Source organism: Anomaloglossus baeobatrachus, chromosome 1 (genome assembly GCF_048569485.1).
Source record: "Anomaloglossus baeobatrachus isolate aAnoBae1 chromosome 1, aAnoBae1.hap1, whole genome shotgun sequence".
NCBI classification, from domain to species: domain Eukaryota; kingdom Metazoa; phylum Chordata; class Amphibia; order Anura; family Aromobatidae; genus Anomaloglossus; species Anomaloglossus baeobatrachus.
In genome coordinates, this window is record NC_134353.1 from 676,015,336 (window position 1) to 676,036,941 (window position 21,606).

General features: G+C 41.5%; 1 protein-coding gene and 1 long non-coding RNA gene across 4 annotated transcripts in view; one reads left to right on the top strand and one right to left on the bottom strand.

Annotated features, from left to right (window-relative positions):
• The window catches only part of LOC142248668 (uncharacterized), a 543,001-nt gene extending 537,011 nt beyond the window's left edge, over positions 1–5,990 (bottom strand). Inside the window, exon 1 of the long non-coding RNA XR_012724939.1 lies at positions 5,770–5,990. This is a non-coding gene — a long non-coding RNA (uncharacterized LOC142248668). The remainder of the gene's footprint in view (positions 1–5,769) is intronic.
• The window catches only part of SEZ6L (seizure related 6 homolog like), a 720,622-nt gene that overhangs the window by 25,517 nt on the left and 673,499 nt on the right, over positions 1–21,606 (top strand). The window lies entirely within an intron of this gene.

The following is a 21,606-nucleotide window of genomic DNA, read 5'->3' on the forward strand; positions in this document are numbered from 1 at the left end:
CCCTCAGAAAATTAATAATACACCCCTGCACTACCCATCTCCATAATACACCCTCTACGCTGCCCCTCTCCATAATATCTCTCCCACACTGTCCCATATATAATATCCCCCCACACGCTGCCTTTCTGTGTAATATCCCCCCACACACACAATGCCCCTGAGTATAATATCCTCACACACACTGCTCCTCTGTATTATATCCCCCCACACACACTGCTCCTCTGTACTGAACTTACTACAGAGATACGAGATCAGAACCGAGCCTACTACAGAGATACAAGATCAGAATCGAGATTGCTTCAGAGATATGGGAGCAGAACCAAGCTTACTACACAGATATGAGATCAGAACTTGAACTTACTACAGAGATATGAGATCAGAACCAAGCTTACTACAGAGATATGGGAGCAGAACCAAGCTTACTACAGAGATATGGGAGCAGAACTGAGCTTACTACAGAGATGCCGCACGTACTCATTTTAACTTATGGTGCTGCCCACAAGTCTGTGTTTTTCCGGCAGAACTAATGACAAAGACTGATACAAGTCTAGGGATCCGTGAAAAACACAAGCAGCACATGGATGGCAGCAGTGTACAGTTTGTGTGCTGCACGTGTTTAACACTGCAAAGTATAGTATAAACTTTGTAGTTTCATTTGCTATATATTAATACCCAAAAAACACGGATGGTACACTGACGACACAGTTTTAATAATGTACATACACACAAATGGGTGATAAAAATAAACACATAGTCAACACGGAGTGTACCACACATATGTGTTTATATATGGATGTGTAAAGGGGCCTAACACCCACCAGAACCCCAATGTATACAGTGCAACACACAGTACACAGGGCAATATGTCTCAAGTATGCAGCGCAGCACACAGAACACAGGGCAACATGCCCCCAGTATACAGCACAACACACAGTACACAGGGCAATATGTCCCCAGTATACAACTCAACACACAGTACACAGTGAAATATGTCTGCAGTATATAGTGCAACACACAGTGCACAGAGAAATATGTCCCCAGTATACAGTGCAGCACACAATACACAGGGCAATAAGTCCCCAGTATACAGCGCAACACACAGTGAACATGGCAATATGTCCCCAGTATACAGCGCAACACAAAGTACAGAGAGTAATATGCCCCTAGCACTTAACAGTAGAGAGTGCAGAAAATGTCTTTGCAGTGTAAAGTGTAGCAGATATTAGCCCCTCATAATAAACAAAATAAACCCCCCAGGCCCATATAATATACACAGCTCAAACCTTCCCCCACCTTCTTATAATATACACAACCCCCAGCCCCTAATAACATACCAAGGTACAGACCCTCTATTAGTCCTAAATCCAGCCCACCACAGTGCACAGTATCGCAGACTTGGACCCCTATCACGAGCTATAACCACACATCCATCTTACCAGCCTCTGACTAGCCAGGAGCTCCATGTCGAGGAGAGAAGTCATGAATCACAGCACAGGAGGTGGAGGGGCAGAGCCTGCACTGAGCTTTGCAGGTCCTGTCTGGAGAGCAGAGAAGATGCCGGGATCCTCTTCATGTAGATGATCTGCCAGGACCTAACCATGCACAGTGTGCTGCGTAGCCACATCTGAAGTAATTTAAAGAATTTAAAGGTACAGTGCTGCCCGTGGCCCGGTGAAATGGGGGCAGCCGGGGCTTAATAAAGATATTTAATTAGCCCCGATCCCCCCCCTCTACATTGGGCCCAGTACACAAGTACACAAGTCATGGTTGTAATGCCCTGATGGCGGCCCTCCTAAGGCTAGGTTCACATTTCCATTGTTTTGTATCAGTCACATGCGTTGCTTAACGCTTGTGACTGATGCGTTGTACAACGGGTGACAAGAATTGGAATTCATTGTCATGAGAAAGTGAATTCCGTTGTAAAACGAGTGATAATTCACAATAGCCAGCCACCGGCTTTTGAGAGCGATCAGCTGATCTCCCAGCAGCCGTCTTCTGTGAACGATCAGCTGATCTCCCGCAGCCGGCTTTTGAAAGCGACTGATCGCCGGCCGGGAGATCAGCTGATCGCTCACAGAAGGCGGCTGCCGGGCGATCAACTGATCATTCGGCCGCCGAGAGAGAGCATGCGCAGCGAAATCAAAAGGATTCCGCTGCTCAAAAAACGTTACAAGCTGCGTTCCTGCTGCCCGATGGTCAGTCGTTGCATGACTGATCAGTCGGGCGGCAGATGCAATGCAAGGACATAAGTCACAATCCACCGCTCATACAAGTCTATGGGAAACAACGGAATCTGCCAAACGGATTACGTTGTTTATCAAAGCGGCGGATTGTGACTGATAATAAACAACGGAAATGTGAACCTAGCCTAATATGTATGGGGGTATTTAGTCCCAAAAATATGGTTTACAGTGGAAGGAGACGTATAGCACAAACACTGCCTTTATACATAATTTTATGTTGATATGAAAACAGTCAAGTGAGAGTAATAACCTATCATTACGTATCCTGGACACAGAACCTAAACAACCATTGGTCTATGGATATACAGTACAGTGTACCTAAATATTTAACAGACAATTATTTTGTAAATGTAGACTGTATATATACTAACTATATACTGTAGTTAGTTTATTAATAAGGAACATATAATAAAGTAACACATTATAATAAACCATAAATACAATTATCTTCTGAACAATTATGCCAGCAAATTCCAACTTAACATCTTTAAATTGGTAGCACTGATGAATATGCTTCTTCAAACTATTCAAGCATTTTCCTCGTAAACACACAGGTGTTCCAAAACATATGCTCTAAAAAAAACGAGGAACAGTTTAATTAAGCTTTGACAGTCAGAATTATTTTACATTTACTATGGTCACTGGATAGATTCAGCATCTTGTCTGAATATAAAATGCTGCTTTGAAAATCAATGTTTAGAACATTTAGAACTACAAGTATTACCTATAGCTTAAAGAGAACTTGACAATATGATTTTGGGCCATGGCTGTAATGGCACTGTAATACTGATTAAATTGATGCCTTTGGTGAAGAAATCTGCTTTGTTGTTCTTCTTTAATCACAATGTGAAATTTTCTGCTAATTAGGAGCTGGACTGTAGACTGTGTCTTCTCCTCCCTGTCTGTGATTCCCTAGCCCTTCTGCCTGCCTGCGGTCTTTGATTGGCCTGCCTCTTATTATTAAAATTTCAGCAGTGACCAGTCATTCAAAGACTGGAGGCAGGCAGAGGGGTTGGGGAATCACAGACAGGGAGGAGAAGACCCAGTGTGCAGTCCAGCCCTAATGCACCCAAATTTAATTAGTTAGCAGAAAACTTTAAATGGTGATTAAAGAAGAACCACAAAATGGATTTCTTCACCAAATGTATCAATTTAATCAGTATTAAAGCACCAATACAGCCATGTCTTCACTTTAAATTACAAAATCATACGGACAGGTTCTCTTTATTATATGCAAATAGAATCATAGGTATAAGCAATACAGAGGTAGCAATCACGCCTGTGTCCTGTTGTCTGAGACAGTTTAAAAGTTCACCTGCCACATAAATAGATACCAGTATTTTAAATGTCACCTGGTAGGTTGGGGACCCTGTTACAGAATTTACGGTCCCAGGAACTCAATGTTACAAGTACAATTGCCCCTAAATAGTGATAAGTGCTTAACATTATGAACATATGATACAATCATAATTTATAGATATCAACTTGGACACCTACAATATTGAGTGCAACAAAAAGAGGAGTTCAAATAACTGTTTTTCCCTTCTGAACTGCGCTCAAGAGAAAAAGCTGAAACTTGATTGGCTCTATCCACAGAAACATCCACATATAGGACCTTCATTGGATTAAGCCATGTTCAGATATCTGTGGCGATGAAATGTATGAAATTTGTAACAGATCAGCCAGCCATGAAACATATAGTTCAGATGCATTGTGCTATCTATGACCCAAGGTTTTAAACAGTCAATTCTTCCCAAAACTGCAGTAAGAAAGACATATGCCCAGAAATCATCTAATGTCTGAGGGTCCAGGTCTTCAAAACTTTACTAAGGCTTATATTTTCCATGTAGTTGGCTTTAACAAGGTATTACATGTCAACCAGCCAAATGAATGGTTGACCTTGGTCATATACAGGGCGAGTTCATCGGAGTGGGAGCTGATCTTACTTAGCAACTCTCCACTCTGGCATATAGAGATGGATCTGTGATATCCGTAAGTTCACGGCACGTTAGAAGCTGGATGTAGCCTTCCAATTAGGCTCCAATACATAAAAATAAACCACATGCATGGTTGGTTGACAAAATGAATGTAGCAAAGAATGATCATTACTTTCTCTTTACTTGGACTTATGAACATTTTCTGATAACCTCATAACAAACATTGAAAGCTTTAACAAACAGAAAACATGGAAGCGAGGGAAGGTCTGTAGGCAATTCTACTGACATTTACACTAGAACCTGCATTCCCCCTGGCATGGGGGGTTTACATGGATAATTGAATGATAAGAAAGCAGAACTAATCCTGCAAATAGATATGTTGACACAAATCAAACTATTGATGCATAATCTTGAATAATATAATGATGACATATTTAAAGGGGAGCTGTCATTTGAAAATGACTTTTTGTTTTAATCAGGGTTTTGTTCCTTCCTTTAAAAAACTTGTCATAGGGTCAGTTTTAGATTTATGCTATCTATCCTTGCAGGAGAAGTTTTCAGCAAGGCTCCACATTATCAGAGGCAAGATTACAATGAAAGGTAACACTTACAGTATATCACAAAAGTGAGTACACCCCTCACATTTTTGTAAATGTTTTATTATATCTTTTCTGGGACAACACTGAAGATATGACCCTTTGATACAATGTAAAGTAGTCAGTGTCCAGCTTGTATAACAGCATAAATTTGGTGTACCCTCTAAATAGCTTAACTTACAGCTATCATTGTTTCTGAATAGCACCAGTGAGATAATATTAAAATTTAACCTTTATTTTATTCCTTAAAACACACAAAAAGCAATATTAAAACCGAAGGTTTGACCATGCAGGTCACAAATCACACACTGCCCAGAGCTGTATATAAAGCTCAAAAGGGCCACAGATACGTCCCTTGGGCAAGATAGACAATGGGACAACTAAATCATGTGTTGAGAGCTGGTTAACACTATCAGTGGATAGCACATAGTCATAACGACAATAGTTCCATTATGCTCAGGTCAGAGTCATAAAATAACACAGGCAAAAGGATATATATTTTTCCTTCACTGAAGGTACGAAAAATACATATAAACACCTATTGGCTGTAATCAACACACAAATTAGGCAAAAAAACAGGGAAGATCTCACCCATTCAGATGATCTTCTGTTGCTTATCACAGCATCTCTTGCTGACAGGGCCAAAATGGGGCTTGGATTCCAGGTTGATGTAACTCACCCTAAACCCCATTGGCTCCCGTCCTAACAAGGACGGTCCACAACTGAACCTATTGTTGTCCTTGTTCAAAACAGCCCCACATGCCTCCCGACGCGTTTCGTCACGTTTTAGTGACTCCTCAGGGGACCAAACATGGGTTAAAAGTATCAGGGCCAGTGATGGTGTAATGCCTGCAAGGTCCACACACACCAAATGCTGCAAACAGTTAGCCCCACTCATTCTGACCTATAAATGTATGGTCGGGGCCCACAAAGCCAATCCACAAAACTTCCGATCAGGTGCAACATTAATCACCTCACACGATCAACACTCACCACCAGCTGAAGGAGTAAGGACGCCAGGATTCCACGTGTCACAGTGTTTCCATATCGTTCAGTCTCCATTATCCAGCATGTGCACAGGACTTCCTGGTTGTGTTCACAGAAGCGAGGCTTGGAACACATCACGTGATACACACATGGTTCACCATGTGATCCACCGTGTCATCGCTTCATTCTGAGCATTACAGCAGTGTAGGATCTGCCCACACCAGTGGGACACGCCCCCGGCCGTCCAGGCTGCTTATAGGGAAAAATCCAAGCAGCCTGTCACATATGTGCAGGCACATCCAGCCCAGAATCAGCCGCACAGTGTTGTGTATATCCAAAACCACTGGGCAAGAGTATCACATGTTTCATGAGCCTATTTCAAACTTACCCTTGTCCCCATTAGTCTGTGCTGGAGACAAAGTTAGGCTCGTCATAACCATCAATATGTATATCATTATTTTAGTAACTCCATTAGGTAATTAAGATAAGCACTGTGTAAGATATATATGAGGTTTGGTGAGTGTTGCGGAAGTTGTGTAATTTAATATGCTTCAAGTCAAAGAAAAAATGGAAGGTAAAGAGTTACTCTTCCACCATGCTAGTAGCAAAGTGGGTCATAAAATGACCTCATTGTGTCCAATGATATTTTAGCAGGCTGGAAAGTCAGTGGTCTAAGGATCATTATTTCTAGCAGAGAAGGGATAGAACAGAAAGTGACAGTGTCATTATGCTCAAACCGAGCGAAATCCGAGAGAAGTCAGATGTAACAGCCATAGTTTAACTGCTCATTCAGGCCTTTGGGGGCCACTGTATCCAACCTGAAAATCCACCTGGTCTCTCGTTGTAGTACCAGGCGGTCCCAGTCACCACCTCTCAGGGGTTGTTCAATCTTATCAATACCAATAAATGATATGACGTTTTTCTTTCCTCCGTGGACATTATTTACATGTCGGGCTAAGGGGGTCTCTCTCTTATGTTCTATGTCCCCCAAGTGGTCCCCAATACGCCGTCTAAACTCCCTGATGGTTTTTCCCACGTATTCAAGGCCACATTCGCATGTGGCCTTGTAGATAATACCCCGGGACCGGCAGTTTATGAAGTGGCGTATATCAAATAGCTCCTGAGTGACATTTGAGTTAAAGTTTTTTGAGGAGTTGATGAATGGACATGCCACACATTTCCCACATCTATAGCACCCTTTCATGTTAGATTTTAGCCAAGTATGTTGTTGGGGTGCCTGGAAGTGGCTGTGGACAAGTCTATCCTCAATCGACCTCCCTTTTTTGTAGGTGACGTGGGGATATTCACCGACCTTATGTTCAAGGTCTTTATCCATTCGGAGGATACCCCAGTATCTTTCCAAGATATTTCTTACTTGTTGTGACCCGTTTGAATAGGTCGTGATGAACCTGATTGGTCCATCACCACCTTTCTCGGGGGCTGAAACTAGGAGGTCACATTTAGGCATTTCCCCTTCCCTATGTCATATGACTCCATTAGTGTTACAAGGTCTTAGGTGTGAATGAGGAGCAGGTGTGTCACATTTGGTGTTATCACACACACACACTCTTTCATACTGGTCATTAAAAGTTCAACATGGCACTTCATGGTAAATAACTCGCTGAGGTTCTGGAAAAAACAATTGCTTCTCTACATAAGGACGGCCTTGCCTATAAGAAGATTGCCAACACCCTGAAACTCAGTTGCAGCATGGTGGCCCAGACCATACAGCAGTTTAACAAGGCAGGTTTCAGTTAGAACAGGCCTCGGCATGGTCGTCAAAAAAAGTTGATTGCACATGCTAAACGTCATATCCAGAGGTTGTCTTTCCAAAATAGATGTATAGGTGTTGTTAGTATTATTGCAGAGGCTAAAGGGGTCAGCCTATCCATGCTCAGACCATACATCACACACTGCATCAAATTGAGTTGCATGGCTGTTGACCTAGAAGGAAGCCTCTTCTAAAGATGATGCACAAGTAGACTAAGGACATAGATTACTGGAACTCTGTCCTGTGGTCTGATGAGACCAAGTTAAACCTATTTGGTTCAGATGATGTCAGGTTTGTGTGGCGGTAACCAGTCAAGGAGTAATAAGAGAAGTGTGCCTTGTCTACATTTAAGCATGGTGGTGAGAGTGTCATGATTTGGGGCTACATGAGTGCTGCTGGCTGCGAGGAGCTACAGTTCATTGAGGGAACCACGAAAGCCAATATGTACTGTGACAATGAAGTAGAGCATCATCCTCTCCCTTTGAAAACTCTGCTGCAGGGCAGTATTCCAACATGATAATGCCCCCACACCTCTCCAAGATGACCACTGTCTTGCTAAAGAAACTAAGGGTTAAGGTGCTGGACTTGTTAAGCATGTTTCCAGACCTAAACCCTTTTGGGAACCTGTGGGGCATCCTCAAGCAGAAGGTAGATGAGCGCAAGGTCTCTAACATCCACAAGCTCAGTGATGTCAAAAGAAGACAGTGGAAGAGGATTTCAGTGGCTCTTTTCGTGAACTCCATGCCCAAGAGAGTTAAGACAGTGTTTGAAAATAATGGTGGCCACACAAAATATTGAGATTTTGGGCACAATTTGTTCATTTCCTCTTAGGAATATACTCACTTTTGTTGCCAGCGATTTAGACATTAATGGCTGTGTGTTAAGTTACTTAGAGGCCACACCAAACTTACACTGTTATACAAGCTGTACACTGACTACCTTATATTTTATCAAAATGTCATATCTTCAGTGTTGTCCCATGAAAAAATATAATAAAATATTTACAAAGATGTTAGGGGTGTACTCATTTTTGTCATATACTGTATATACAGAGCAGATAACTCAGGGTTCACCAATCAAAATAGGAGGTTTCACAGCTGGCCCTGCACCCCCTCCTTTCACAATCACTTTTGCACATGCTCATTAAACACTTCAATATAAAAGATAGGCACGGGGTCTGACCATTGTGGTTATGTACATGTTTTGTTTCCTGGAACCAAAATATAAACCCCAGTGTGAAAATTGCAAGATTTCTATTTTTCATTTTCAATAACAAATTGTGAAAAGTAATGAGCAAGCCTGCTTGCCACTGCTCATTACTCCATGGGGGCAACTCAAATACCCGGTATAATGGAAGTCAATGGGAAATTCAAGCATTTTTTAACTCTGATGCTAGATCGAGTAATGAGTAGTGGCGAGGAAGCTCGCTCATCACTAATTGCGATATACATATCATGTATACTGTATATCATATATATCATAGCATCATATACATATATAAAAAAAGAAACATTTCCCATAATTTCTAAAAAATACATTTAACACAAAAACCTGATTTCATCAATAGATAATGTTTTGATTATAATCAAAATTGGTTCCCTTTAAGCGGTAGTTGTTAAGAAACAATTGTAATTTATCTATATTGCTTATATTTTACCTTGGGTTTCTCGAGTATGTTCACACATTTTTCTTAAAGTCATTTACGTGGGTTTAAATATATTGTAGCTTCTAAACCAATCTTATTCATTGCTTTCAATTATACTTACTATTGAAACATGAACCTAAAACACTGATCTGAGTGAAATGTTTGTTTACTTCTAAACATTCGCTCATGAATATAGATTAGTTTTATACAGAGATTTTCAGATATAACAGAAGTACAGATGAGTTTATTTGACTATACTCAGTTTGGTATTACAATAGTTTCACTACATTATCGAAAACTCGTGAACAAAATGAATAGATGTTGCTACTTTTTTTTACTAAAAACAGTGACATCTGTCAACACTTCCCCAATCTTCTCTCTTTTTTCTTATCTTCACCTCAATTCTCCTCTGATTCTAGTTGTTTCTTTCCGATTGCCCTCTTCTTTTTCTTTCTTTTTTCCTCTATTCCTTTTTCTATCTCCTTTGCAATCTCAGTATCAATCTATTCCTCAATTCCATCTCTTTCCGTCGCCCTCCTTCCACTCCTCCCTCTTTTTCAATTTTTTTACTGGGTATTTTCTTCAGTTTTAGTTACACTTCCAGCCCTTATAAACCTCTTGACCTTGAACGCTTTCTATGCAATTGGTTTTTCTCACTTGTCCAGCATTGTAGAAATAAAAACTGTTCAACTCATCTTAGTCCTATGGATTCTTCTTTAAGCCCGCTTTACACGCTACAATATATCTTACGATGTGTCGGCAGGGTCACGTCGTAAGTGATGCACATCCGGCATCGTAAGGTACATTGTAGTGTGTGACAGGTACGTGCGATTGCAATTAAACGTTAAAACGTTCATCGCATACACGTCGTTGAATCCTGACGAATTGCACATCGGGTTGTTCAATGTTCCCGAGGCAGCACACATCGCAGTGTGTGACACCCCGGGAACATTGAACAGATCTTACCTGCCTCCCGCGGCTCCAGCCGGCAATGTGGAAGGAAGGAGGTGGGCGGGATGTTTACGTCCCGCTCCTCTCCGCCCCTCCGCTTCTATTGGCCGGCTGCCACGTGACGTCGATGTGACGCCGAACGTCCCTACCACTCCAGGAAGTGGACGTTCGCCACCCACATCGAGGTCGTATTGACAGGTAAGTACGTGTGACGGGGGTTAATCGTTTGTGCGGCACGTTCAACAAATTAAACGTGCCACACATACAATGGGGGCGTTGCAAATGGCATACGATATCGTAAAAGGCTTTACAATCAGTGTAGGCTAAAATATCGTCCAAATTGGTAAAAGTACACATTTTGAAAGACAGTTTGCAAATATATACATGTTGGATTAGTCAAATAAATTTACATATTTTTGCATAGTAAAAAGAAAAATTGTAGTCAGCTCACCAGTCTTGCAGTAGTTTCACAAGTCCTGTTCCCCTGTGTTCCATGCTCGGAAGAGTAGAGGCTACCACAAATATAGAGAAAATAGAGAACGTTCTTCCAGCGAAAGGATACACGTATAGGGGTGTATAAAAATTAGCTTTTATTGCTAATTCATTAAAAAGTTTATTATAAAACTGGCAATTCGTCTTGTGCAGTTCTATGAAGATAATGTGTTTCGGCTAATGCGCCTTCCTCATGATTGTGAGGAAGTCACATTAGCCGAAACACATTATCTTCATAGAACTGCACAAGACAAATTGCCAGTTTCATAATGAACTTTTTAATGAATTAGGAATAAAAGCTAATTTTTTATACAGCCCAATACTTGGATCCTTTTGCTGGAACAACATTCCCTATTTTCTCTATATATTTTTGCATAATATCCTTTTGAATAAAAGAAAAAATGTCTACTTTCCTTTGCACAATCGTCAAGGATTTACTAACTATGCACTGCATACTATTTATATACTTTCTTGTCAGATACCCCTATGCCCTTACTAACATTGAGTCAATTTAATTGGTTTTGGCTTCAAAGATAATAAACTATCCAGTGGAAGAATAGAGTGTTGGGTTGGTTTCAGCACCTATGTACTGGACAGCTCCCCACACTGAATGCAGTTGGAATGGACTAATTTATTGTACTTTCTTGTCCTCTCGCCTTGTATAACTGTGAGCTTCATGACATTCACAAAGGTGCTCTCAGACACCGAAATAAATAAATGTGCTGCACAATACATGAAGACAGAAAGGCCTCTCGCCAGGTGGTCAATGATTCATTTTCCTGCCCAAGCAGCATAGAGAAAGGAAATATTGTACTTCTTCTTAAAATGCAGTAGAGTCAATAACCCAGTGGCAAGGAAGCAGATGTGGAAGTGCTTGAATTTGAAAGTTTTCTTTATGTCCTTTTAAACATTCAGAGGGCACAGAGATCTACGGCATATTGATATTTAATTAAAGTTACCTTTGTGTACCATGGCTAAATTATCCTTTCCATTCAAAAGAACAATGTGCCTATGTAGAGGCCTGATAAAATCAGACAAATGTATTGCACGCACTGTAGGACTCCATAACCAGAAAAACAAAGGACCAGATACATCAATAGCGGCATTATCACACCAGTCTTAATGAGGAGGCGTGTTAGAGTCAGATACTCCTTATTCATGGTGAGATATCCACCTCTTCACGAATATGGAGTATCTGACAAATGGCATGGTCCTCATGCTCTACACCAGAAACCTCGCTCCATTCTGGTACTGGAGTAAGGTTTTTGTTTGGTGCAAGGAACACCACGTCATGAACTAAACAAGCTGTGGTGTGCCATTCTCATTGTGTCCCAGCACCAATTATTTTGTCAGAGCTTTGAGAAATGGGAGTAAAAATGCCAAAAGTGTCAAAATTTAGATGAAAAATTCTGGCCTAAATATTTGATGAATTGGCCCAAAATCTGTCTCTCTTTCTCTCATAAGAAGTAGACAGGCTGAAGAAGACCCACATGCCAGAACAGTACTTGAGCCCCTTTATGTGTCTGTGACTACAGCAGCTTACTGCTTTGGTGGTGGAAGTGGGCCCCTTTATCTCTTGGGCCCTTGTGCATCAAATGAGATGTCTATATTTGTATCTCAATACTATCTTACTATATGTATCTACAGATGCACACTAGACCTCTCTGAAACTGGGACACATTCACCCGGCTTCGTACTGCTCATGACCGGAAATGCCGAGACTTCTGCTCATGTGCACTGCGCCTAACCCAGACATCGGAGGTGGTGAAAATAGACAGGTATGCACGTCCATGGTGATGACGCTGGTCATTGAGTAGCATGTTAGCACGCTCACTGGAGCCTGCTAACATGCTAAGAGTGCGGACTAGTCGGGGGAAGTAATGCCCTTGCAACTAGTCCCCGTGCTCATTAGCATATCATAAAGGATTTTTACAAATACTTTTTCTAAAGTTTTCTTTTTCTATGCAAGTGTATGCAGGGACAGTTAGGCAGGAATTAGCAATATGCACCCAGAACTGCTCGTGGGTCTGGGTGTATATTACACCTGACAGGTTCCCTTTAAGATTCTCAAACAAAACACGAGCTTTGATAAATTTCTCCATTGCATGTAGTATGTTTCTTACTGCACTATATACAGTTAGGTCCAGAAATATTTGGACAGTGACACAATTTTCGCGAGTTGGGCTCTGCATGCCACCACATTGGATTTGAAATGAAACCTCTACAACAGAATTCAAGTGCAGATTGTAACGTTTAATTTGAAGGTTTGAACAAAAATATCTGATAGAAATTGTAGGAATTGTACACATTTCTTTACAAACACTCCACATTTTAGGAGGTCAAAAGTAATTGGACAAATAAACCAAACCCAAACAAAATATTTTTATTTTCAATATTTTGTTGCGAATCCTTTGGAGGCAATCACTGCCTTAAGTCTGGAACCCATGGACATCACCAAACGCTGGGTTTTCGCCTTCTTAATGCTTTGCCAGGTCTTTACAGCCGCAGCCTTCAGGTCTTGCTTGTTTGTGGGTCTTTCCGTCTTAAGTCTGTATTTGAGCAAGTGAAATGCATGCTCAATTGGGTTAAGATCTGGTGATTGACTTGGCCATTGCAGAATGTTCCACTTTTTTGCACTCATGAACTCCTGGGTAGCTTTGGCTGTATGTTTGGGGTCATTGTCCATCTGTACTATGAAGCGCCGTCCGATCAACTTTGCGGCATTTGGCTGAATCTGGGCTGAAAGTATATCCCGGTACACTTCAGAATTCATCCGGCTACTCTTGTCTGCTGTTATGTCATCAATAAACACAAGTGACCCAGTGCCATTGAAAGCCATGCATGCCCATGCCATCACGTTGCCTCCACCATGTTTTACAGAGGATGTGGTGTGCCTTGGATCATGTGCCGTTCCCTTTCTTCTCCAAACTTTTTTCTTCCCATCATTCTGGTACAGGTTGATCTTGGTCTCATCTGTCCATAGAATACTTTTCCAGAACTGAGCTGGCTTCATGAGGTGTTTTTCAGCAAATTTAACTCTGGCCTGTCTATTTTTGGAATTGATGAATGGTTTGCATCTAGATGTGAACCCTTTGTATTTACTTTCATGGAGTCTTCTGTTTACTGTTGACTTAGAGACAGATACACCTACTTCACTGAGAGTGTTTTGGACTTCAGTTGATGTTGTGAACGGGTTCTTCTTCACCAAAGAAAGTATGCGGCGATCATCCACCACTGTTGTCATCCGTGGACGCCCAGGCCTTTTTGAGTTCCCAAGCTCACCAGTCAATTCGTTTTTTCTCAGAATGTACCCGACTGTTGATTTTGCTACTCCAAGCATGTCTGCTATCTCTCTGATGGATTTTTTCTTTTTTTTCAGCCTCAGGATGTTCTGCTTCACCTTAATTGAGAGTTCCTTAGACCGCATGTTGTCTGGTCACAGCAACAGCTTCCAAATGCAAAACCACACACCTGTAATCAACCCCAGACCTTTTAACTACTTCATTGATTACAGGTTAACGAGGGAGATGCCTTCAGAGTTAATTGCAGCCCTTAGAGTCCCTTGTCCAATTACTTTTGGTCCCTTGAAAAAGAGGAGGCTATGCATTACAGAGCTATGATTCCTAAACCCTTTCTCCGATTTGGATGTGAAAACTCTCATATTGCAGCTGGGAGTGTGCACTTTCAGCCCATATTATATATATAATTGTATTTCTGAACATGTTTTTGTAAACAGCTAAAATAACAAAACTTGTGTCACTGTCCAAATATTTCTGGCCCTGACTGTACATTGTTGTAACATCTGTAGGGTAAAATCAAATATGTATACAAGTCTTTATATTATTTTAGGTGAAAAATAAAATCAGCCAGATTGTTAGTTTTTATTGTCTGTCACTTTTCACCATCTTTGGCTGTTGCTTCACTGAAACTTATTGATATATACCTTTAATTATTTCTTCAAACAGGCTTTGTTCAGTGTCATAAAGCAAGAAGGTTGGCCCTCCTGTGGCTTAACTACATGAAACATAAGATTAAATTACTAGGATGATTGCAGCTGTCTCTCTGCATGACAGGAATCCTAATACGCACATCTGAACTGTCTTGTAACCACAAAGAAATTACATTTGAGTTCACTAACAAGGTGGAAAGAAAGAAAACTTTTCACTTTCAGCCTTCTTGGCTTGTACCTGTATCATCAATAGTTCATTTGCAGATAGTCTCGTATGTGTTTATTCCCTAAAAGAAACTTAGTCTATTTGTGTAAAGAAACACTGGAGGCAGCACAATAAAAGAGTGTACTGAAGTTGCTTTTTTATTAATTTTGGCACAATGGGCTTATAAATAAAACATTGACTTTGGTACACTCTTTAGATGTTCTGTTTCTAGTAGTCTTCCTTTTTATCTGGATGGTTTAGTATGTTCCAGGGAGGCTTTGCACCCTCATTTAAGAAAGAAGAGAAAGGAAAGGAAAGGAAAGGAAAGGAAAGGAAAGGAAAAGAAAGGAGGAGCAGCACTGGGATGAGTTGGTTGTAAAACCTCCCTGGCAAAAACCAAACCATCCAAATAAGAGGTAATGAATGGATGTAGCACTTAAGCTTGGTGAAAGGATCATACCTTAGAACTCAAATGTTGCCACTGGAACTATGAGCTCATTAACCATCTTTGTTTTGCCATATTGCTTGGTGTGCTGCCTCCATTTGTTAATAGATAGATAGATCGTCTACCAGGAAATTTTAGAGCACTTCATGCTTCCCTCTGCTGACAAGCTTTTTGGAGATGGAAATATCATTTTCCAGCAGGACTTGGCACCTGTCCACATTGCCAAATGTATCAATACCTGGTTTAATAACCACAGCATCACTGTGCTGGATTGGCCAGGAAACTCGCCTGACCTAAACCCCATAAAGAATCTATGGTGTATTGTAAAGAGGAAGATGAGAGACATCAGATCCAACAATGCAGACGAGCTGAAGCCTGCTATTAAAGCAACCTGGGCTTCCATAACACCTCAGCAGTGCCACAGGCTGATTGCCTCCATGCCACTCCGCATTGATGCAATAATTCATGCAATAAGAGCCCCAACCAAGTATTGAGTGCATTTATTGTACACACTTTTCAGTAGGACAACATTTCTGAGTTTAAAATCATTTTTTCAGCTGGCCTTATATAATATTCTAATTTTCTGAGAAAATGACTTTTGGGTTTTCATTGGCTGTAAGTCATAATCATCAACATTAACAGAAATAAACACTTGATATAGATCACTCTGTTTGTAGTGACGCTATATAATATATGCGTTTCCCTTTTTGTATTGCATTACTGAATAAAATAACTTTTTGATGATAGTCTAATTTATTGAGATGCACCTGTAGAAAGATGATTGGTGGTGGTCCAACTGCTGGGCATCCCACTAATCCTGAAAACAGGGTTCATTTCCCCCTTGTGAATGGAGTACTGCTTCATTCACACAAGTCACCTAGGTTCTTTTTTGTGATTCGGTGGGGGAGATGGTTTCCCATTAGTTTGCCCCCAACAGACAAATATCATTTACCTACTATCCTATCCTGTTCTGTTATTTTTGGGATAACCCATTTAACATTTCTAGAATTGATAAAGCTTAATATGGCTAACACAACTAGTTCCATTGTTTTGGAGCATTATACAATGAAGAATGTTGTTGAAAGGTAATTTTCAGGACAAAGACTGGGATGTTCATTGTCTCCTGAAAGTCACAGTAGGCCAGTCTCTATTAAGTTGTCCAGCAATCCCACAGTTCAGACATATTCATGTGTTGGGGCTGTGTTTTCTCCGACAAATTCTTTCATTCCTTTTTTACATGCTCATAGTGATATGTATTAATGGTCTCTTTGCAGTTTGTCATTAATGAACTCCACTAATCTCCCCTGAAGTAAGTCTCAAGCATACCATGTTTCAAGGCTGAAGGTTTGCAGAGTAGATGTTCACTGCTGATGTCCTAATTAACCGTGCTCCATGTTATCATCGACAATCTTAACTAGGGACACTCATTAATTGAAAGCAAATTAATTTCCTTCCCTAGATAATGCAGCTGCTCAGGTTTTCCTTTTCTAGGGCAGGTTACAGAAGTGCTACAACAAAAGGTCGGGCTTTGAGGTTGGAGGTCTCAATGCAGTGAGGATCGTTATCTTAATAAATATGACAATCCTAAACTTTTCCAAAATAGCAAATGCTTAATATAAAATATAGAAAAATAATATTAAATCCAATCTGATACAATACAGAATTGTGAATACATTGCCACATACCCTGGAAATTATACTACAGCATGCGACGTAGAAAACTAAGCTCCTACATAGCAATCGATCAGGATGTTGCTTTTATTTAAAGGTCTCTGAAAAATGAGAGCTTATCTGATTTTTAAGGAGAAGACTTCTGTTTTTGCTCCAGTTTGGATACATCTAGCCTATTGACGACTTTATCCGCTGCCTACTGAGATCAAATGGGGCGGTACCAGTACAGTGCTACAGATGACAGCACGCATCATTTTCCATATTGTCCATGTGTGTCATTAGTAAAAAGTGTGAATGTGCACAGATGGTACTTTCCATACTGCTTTTAAAAATTGACACAGAGCAAAAGCCTATTACTTGATTCTAAGTACCCAAATTTCATTATGTAATTTATATTCATTTTCTCATTATCGTGAATCTACCCAGCAATCAGCTCACTTTCCTGGGTCTGGCTTCTGAAACTCCTGGAAATCAGCTCTAATCGCTAGATGTAAAATTTATATTATCAGATGAATGAGTGACCATGTCATAGGTGGCCAGGCAGAATCCAGCAGAACAAGAGCTGCTCTTTGCTGCTATCCACTCTAGCCAGTAAAGGAGAGATTATATGCTGAATTAACCATTTATATATTCGGTGTGTATATATAGAGATATACTGTATGTATGTAAGTATATATATATATATATATATATATATATATATACATACAGTACAGACCAAAAGTTTGGACACACCTCATTCAAAGAGTTTCCTTTATATTCAGGACTCTGAAAATTATAGATTCACATTGAAGGCATCAAAACTATGAATTAAAACATGTGGAATGAAATACTTAAAAAAGTGTGAAACAACTGATGATGATAGTCCAACTAAATGCAAACCGGATGGTATAGCACGCCGCTGCAAGACGCTGTGGTAGGCATGCTTGTTCTGTATGCCTTCAATTTTTAATAAATCCCCAACAGTGTCACCAGCAAAGCACCCCCACACCTCCTCCTCCATGCTTGACGGTAGGAACCAGGCATATAAAGTCCATCCGTTCACCTTTTCTGCGTCGCACAAAGAAACGGTGGTTGGATCCAAAGATCTCAAATTTGGACTCATCAGACCAAAGCACAGATTTCCACTGGTCTAATGTCCTTTCCTTGTGTTCTTTAGCCCAAAGAAGTCTCTTCTGCTTCTTGCCTGTCCTTAGCAGTGGTTTCCTAGCAGCTATTTTACCATGAAGGCCTGCTGCACAAAGTCTTGTCTTAACAGTTGTTCTAGAGAAGTGTCTGCTGCTATAACTCTGTGTGGCATTGACCTGCTCTCTAATCTGAACTGCTGTTAACCTGCAATTTCTGAGTGTTCCGGGGGTCCGGCAGATTAGGACCAGGGGGTATATATCCTAATCGTCAGTCGAGGCCCACCGTGCTCCAGATGACAAAGGAGCTGCTGGCACCTGAGGGTTAGGTGGAGACTATAGAGCTGGATGGTTCTGAGATAACCCAGGGAATCTGGGAACCGGTCACGTGTGTAGGGACACGTCAGACCGGATGAAAACCCGGTTAGCGTTTTGGTGCACCTGGCGCTACACTAACCACGTGTGCAGGGAACACGCCAGGCCGGATGGTGACCAGGTAGCATTGACCAGAAGACCGCCACGAAAGCGCCCTGTCGGCCACGTGTGTAGGACACGTCAGGCCGAGCGGTCCTCCAATTAGCATTTCTGGTCACCTCTCGACTGGTCACGTGTGTAAGGACACGTCAGGCCAGATGGTTAAACCAGTAGCATTGCCCGTGAAGCCGAGGAGGATAAGGAACACCCTGTTAACTCCACAGGGGTCCTGGGGTACGCTGTCCGTGCGCGTAGGAGGCACTACCGGACCGGTGGCGCAGCAGGTGCGTTGTCCGTGGTCGTAGTGGGCACAATCGGACAGGAGGCGAAGTAGTCACAGCCCAGTTGATGCCACTGGGCTGCTACAGCAAGACTGGAACGGCAGGAGGGAAGCACGGCACCTGACCCTGATGTGTTGAGCCACGAATCTTGGCGTGACAGGCACCGTTCGCCTAACCCTACCTACCGCTTCCCAACATAGATTTATGCCGCAATGAGGCTCTAACATGGAGGTGTGCTCTGACTGAGCAAATGTGAAGACTGCGCACCTCCATGTTGTCTCCAGCCCCTTTTATAACCTGGGTCCGCCCCAAATCCAGGGTGGAACCACCAAGGTCCAATAGCAGAGTGCCATGTCATCAGTGATGTCACAAGCAGCCTATCCTGAACCGCCACATCACTGATGACCTCATGGCAGCCACGCCCCAAACACAATTATCATCTGACGACCAATGGTGAGGTGTCGTGTCATAGGGCCGGGCCTCGGCGAGCCAGTTCGGAGTGGCCACATCATCAGGACACCTGGTACCTTCTGGCCTATCAGGGCTTGCCACCTCACGGACATGCCCAGTGAAGTCCTTCCCGGACTTTGCCTCCAATGCATTAAGTGCCTGAGCATGCTCAGTAGCCTGGACAACAGTCTCAGAAATCAGACTATCAGCCTGAGCATGCTTAGTAGGCACAACACAGGACTTAGACACAGCACGCAGTCCAAGTACCTGTGCAAAGAGGCTTTTCACACTAAGTGTAGGAGCATGCTCAGTAGCCCGAACCGAGGACTTAGCCTGAGAAATGGCAGTATCAGGCTGAGCATGCTCACTAGGCGAAACACTGGACTTAGGCTCTGGCTGCGGTAAATCGGCACATGCATGCGCACTAGCCACCTCTGCACACTTAGACGTGGAGGTGCAAGCAGCCAGCTGGATGACCCGAGGCACGGCCAAAAATGGCAGCCAGCGCCTGGGCACAACTGGAACCGCAGCAGGCTGCTTGCGGCTATGGCGGCGCCGATTCGTAACACTGAGGCTGTTGACTCGGATAAACTTATCCTCCGCATCAGAGGTGACTCTTCGTCTTGCTTTCCTGGGGCGGTCCTCATGTGAGCCAGTTTCTTTGTAGCGTTTGATAGCTTTTGCCACTGCACTAGGGGACATTTTCAAAGTTTTCCCAATTTTTCGGACTGACTGACCTTGATTTCTTAAAGTAATGATGGCCACTCGTTTTTTTTCTTTACTTAGCTGCTTTTTTCTTGCCATAATACAAATTCTAACAGTCTATTCAGTAGGACTATCAGCTGTGTATCCACCAGACTTCTGCACAATACAACTGATGGTCCCAACCCCATTTATAAGGCAAATAATCCCACTTATTAAACCTGAGAGGGCACACCTGTGAAGTGAAAACCATTTCCAGTGACTACCTCTTGAAGCTCATCAAGAGAATGCCAAGAGTGTAAAAAGCAGTAATCAAAGCAACAGGTGGCTACTTTGAAGAACCTAGAATATAAGACATATCTTCAGTTGTTTCACACTTTTTTGTTAAGTATTTCATTACACATGTGGTAATTCATAATTTTGATGCGTTCAATGTGAATCTACAATTTTCAGAGTCTTGAAAATAAAGGAAACTCTTTGAATGAGGTGTGTCCAAACTTTTGGTCTGTACTATATATATATATAGATATACACAGTATATATATATATATGTTTTATTATTTTTTTCATGATGATTATTAAGTAATTTAAATAAATTGCCTGCCGCATCCTAATATTCATTGTTACTTGAATAAATATAGTATTCACAGTGCTTATTTTAATGGTTTCAACAGTGTATATTCAGACTCTTGCACCCCCATCTGCTTCAAATGGAGGAACATACTGAGTGTAGTGGAAGAATAAAAGCAAAACAGATACTTTGATCCTAATGTAATTTCCATTAAGAACTTGTACACTTGCAAGCAAAAGGGTAACAATATTTTGAACTTTTGACTTTCAGGCTCTATATCTCACCATCCACATCAGCTTCAAATGTTAGACTACTATTATTTTAAAGACATCATCTTCACTATTCCATACATAAATTTGTCATGCAACTATTTAGCATATGATTAGTTATGCAGATTCTTATCAAGTTAGTGTTTTGCTCCCGATGGTGGAAAAATCTTTTTTTCACTGTATACTTCAAATTACAACTTTTTCTCACATTCCCTTATAGCTAAGAGTGTTATTAGGTTTATTCCCAAGGTAAAGGTCACTGGTTCAAAATAAGGAGCAACTATGCAGACGTTTTCCCCAAAAAAGAGAAACAGCATCATCCAGCTCATTGATTGTGGTCTCTCGGCCAAGAGAATTGCCAAACTGCATCATGTGACAGATAGGAGAATACAAAATGAAGTCCATCCATGCATTTAAAAGCCAAGAGATAGACGTCCAGGCAAAATATGAAAATCAACACAGTTGGCTCATCACAAAGTCTATCATTTCTGGTGTAACAAATACAGCAGTGGAGGTGGCTTGTATGCTTGATAATACTGAGATTACAGATGTCCATGCAAGCACTGTGTGATGCATGCATGTTACACAAGTCTGGAATGGTGGCCTAAAAAAAAGGTGAAGAAGCTTCAACTTCATTATTGTCAAAAAAAATGTGTGCAGTATGAAGTTGGGTTTACGCAACCTGAATTCAGAGAGGTCTAGTGCGCATGACTGAAAGTGCTGAGACTTCTGATTATGCACACTGTGCCTAAACCTGTTGTCTGAGGCAGTGACAACAGACACAGATATGCGCATCACCTCCGATGATGCTGGGCAATGGGCATTGAATAGCATGTTAGCACGC